The 3,803-nt window shown below is 41.9% G+C and overlaps 1 pseudogene across 1 annotated transcript; it reads right to left on the minus strand.

Moving 5' to 3' along the window:
• Positions 1–274: 274 nt before the first annotated feature.
• Positions 275–2,193, minus strand: LOC105554944 (annotated as a pseudogene). The gene has a single exon (XR_001008406.1). The product of XR_001008406.1 is annotated as an RNA-binding protein 39 pseudogene (transcript).
• Between the last annotated feature and the right edge of the window lie 1,610 nt (positions 2,194–3,803).

Raw genomic sequence — 3,803 nt, forward strand, 5'->3', positions numbered from 1 at the left:
AACCAAACAGCCCTTTAGCTGTCTTGTATTCCCATACAGTAAATGTGTATTTCAGAAACCTGCTCAACCATTAGCCAAGTATCAACATTAGTGAAATGTGAAATGTAACTGCTGTGTAAAAAGTTAGGCTTCTGAAACATTAAAAACATTACATCCTTGGTCTGCCTTTTTACAGAAAGCACATTTGTTCTCCTAGAGCTACTCCTATAGTTCATTAATTTTCTACACAAACATTTTAAAAGGCAGAACAAGAGAACAGTTTTTTATACAGTGAGATTTGCTCTTTAGGGAGAATGAGCACGCTGCATTCCAGTTAACATTTTTATTTTTTCAAGGTAACAGGAATTGTATACAAATGACAATAGATTCTTGCCTCTTTATTTTTATGTAAATAAAAGATAAGATGAATTCTCAAGAAAGAAGAAAAGCTATGTACATAAGGGACTATATCATCTTCCTTCATCGTCTACTTGGAACCAGTAGTTGTGTTGCTGTCATAGAATCAGGAAACGGGTCGTAGTAAGTTGGAAGAGGTACATATGCTGCTGTTATCATTTTACCAGCAAACCACCTACCATGCAATGCATTGACAGCAATGTTGTAGCAATTGATGGGCACTTCACACACACATTGCCCTGAGCTGAATATTTGTCCACATAAATATGAATAACTCCTCCATGTTTATTACATTCTTCAATCACATCGTCTTTAATCTCTGTATCCCACACAACTTCTTCTGTTTGAGGGTTAAACATGTTAGAGAGTTGGAAACACTGTGTTGCAAGTGGCTGAACAGAGGCAGCTGCAGCTAAAGCTGAAGCTTCAGTCTGCTGGGAAAGTCTTGTTTGCAAATCTATAACAAAAGAGAATTCTGCCACAGCACCAAATGCCAAAGAGCCACTCATTTGTAGAGCTTGCTGTGCAGCTGGTGGAATCTGCAAACCTGTATCCTCTGCAAGTCTTGCCATTAACTGAAGACGACCAGTTGTTCCCAAATCAATTCTAGTCCTTTCCAGTTCGTCACTGTCCAAAAATGAACTAGTACTCGAAGCATCAGCACGTTCAGTAACGTGACCAACTTTCATTGGCCTTCCTGCTAGTTCGAATCCATTAAATTGTTACAAAGCCTTTTTGGCACATTCTGAATCAGAAAATGTAATAAATCCATATCCCTTGGATCGACCAGTTTCACTGTCTATCATCAGCTGGATACTTTCAATCCTTCCGAAAGGCTCAAAGATTCCACGAAGCGTATCTTCAGTTATATTAAAGTGTAATGAGTCCACATAAAGCCTCTTAGGCCCAGTACATTGTTTGCCATGGCTGCAGCTCTGTTTTTTTCTGCCTGTGATGCCTGTACTATTGACTGACACTCCTAAAACTCGTTGGCCAGTTAATCCTATTGCTAGAGGCACTGAGCTAACATCGACGAACTCCATGTAAGCAATTCCTTTGGAACGTCTTGAATTTCTATCAGAAATCATCCTCACGTCTCCAGCCTTTCCTACTGTAGAGAAAAACTCTTCCAAATCCTTTGGTCAAATTCCTGCCGCCAGCTGCATACAGAAGACTATCCTCGCATCTCTTTCCTCAGGAGTTAGATTATCAGTAGGTTCCCTCACAGGGCTCTTGTCTTTTCTGAAGGGACTTTTGCTTCGGAAACGTCGTCTGCTTAATTTGATACTATGAGGCAACCCAATCTTTCCTCAGATGGCACTGTTAAACTTTGGTCTGGAATAAGGACTTCTGTAGCGGCCTCTAAATCTTCGATCTCGACTTCCAGAACGGCTCCCTCTCCTCTCTGCTTCGATTTCGCTTCCTTTCATGGCTTTTGCCCTTTTTCCTTTCTCTACCTCTACTTCACTTCCGTTCTTTACTTTTGCTTCTCTTTCGTTCACAACTACGACTTCTGCTCCTGCTTTTTTCCCCTCTTTTTGCTACGTTCTTCATGGCCGTTGGCCCTGCTCAACTGGTTCTCAGCCTTCTTGTAAGGAACCTCAAGCATTGCTTCAACATCAGTATCGTCTGCCATTTTCTCTAAACGCCTGTGCCGGCTTTCGGGCGCCTGTGGTGCTCGTGTTTGGGAAGAGACTGCGGCTGCTGCCACCGCCCCCGTCGCCGCTGCTGTTGTTACTGTTAAGTCCCTACGCCCAGGCCGCGGGACTGCCCAACCCGAATATCGGGCTGCGAGAATGGCTAGGCCCGAGCGAATCTCAAAAAAACAATGGAATTAGAGAAGCCCACGCGAGACCAGGCGCGGTGGCTGGTGGCTCACTTTGAGAGGCCGAGGCGGGCGGATCGCGAGGTCAGGAGTTCGAGACCAGCCTAGCCAATATGATGAAACCCCGTCTCTACCAAAAAATGAAAAAATTAGCCAGGCGTGGTGGCACATGCCTGTAGTCCCAGCTACTCGGGAGGTTGAGGCAGGAGAATTGCTGGAATCCGGGAGGCGGAGCTTGCAGGGAGCCGAGATTGTACCACTGCACTCCAGCCTGGGCGACAGAGCGCGACTCTGTCTCAAAAAAAAAAAAAAAAAAAAAGAAAAGAAAAGAGAAGCCCACGCAGGAAGAGCAGGACTGCAGCTCTGGCAGCTCAGGATCCACCCCTGCGACAGCGTCGGCAAGCTCCCTGGAATGGCGGCCGCTGCTTCACGCTATAGTAATTTTCCTCGCACATTCTTTCTTCAGAGAAAGTGCAGAGGTAAACGTCAGCTAGATTAAATTAAATTTAACATCAGCTAAATTAAATCATCATGCATTAATGGACTCCCAATCAATCAAACCTTACTGCATTTAATGCAACAGTTTTGTATGTTTGAATTTAATTATCTGATGTGAGAGCGCTTTGCTAGTGCTGAATTCCACTGGTTAAATAATTTTCTCATGAATTCTTATTTACACTCTTAGATGGTCAGCATTAAAATGCAACCAAGGGTCAGTTATTCAAGAGATTACCTTCAAACCAAGAAAAGGCAATGTAGGACTCTACTGTAACGAAAGTATGCTTCTGTCAACACAGAGAGATCACACCAATTCTCATTAAACAGTTACTGCACAGGATAACATAAAATTATAAGGATGAAAAGATTCTTCCTTCTCAGCTCTGTACCTTTCCAATCATTTTGACACTCTGGACAGGAGATCTCATATCCACCTACTTTTTTCATGTGTTCAGTCCATAAACACAAGCTTACAGGACAATTGGCTGCCACTCTCTGTGAAAAAAATCTCATATTTGATACTGATGCTTTGAGAAGTTTTCAGCAATTGAGGTTCATGTAAAATGTGAAATGTGAGGAGGCAGCCGGAAGTAGTAAACGGAGCATGGGATATGGAGTCAAAAAGGTTTGAACTGTACCTTTGCAACTAACTTTCTTTACTGACCTTCTCCGACTTTTCACTTCATCATCTTTAAGAGTAGAAAAAAGAAGAATAGCGATTGTAAGGGCACTTCTTGTGAAGTTTGGAAAAAAATTTAAGCAAAAACTATAGCAAATTATGAAAATTCTATTACAAATTATAATTATTTATAGGATTAAATTTTGTTACATGTGTTAGACCTTGTCAATGAACATGTTGCTTCTATTATTTTTGATTGATGGTTTTGGACTGTACCTAGCCATATACTGTATTCAGATAGGTCTTCTTGGTTTTATTTTCAATGATTACTGTTTGACCATGAAACAAGGTAAATCTCATGTGACCTATACCCAGAAAGAACTCCTTGGCCCTAACCTCATTAGAACCATGATTTATGGGATATGTCATCCCAGGTTATATCCAAATGGACCTCAGAGAAGACAA

This window comes from Mandrillus leucophaeus, unplaced genomic scaffold, assembly GCF_000951045.1.
Source record: "Mandrillus leucophaeus isolate KB7577 unplaced genomic scaffold, Mleu.le_1.0 Scaffold666, whole genome shotgun sequence".
Lineage (NCBI taxonomy): Eukaryota > Metazoa > Chordata > Mammalia > Primates > Cercopithecidae > Mandrillus > Mandrillus leucophaeus.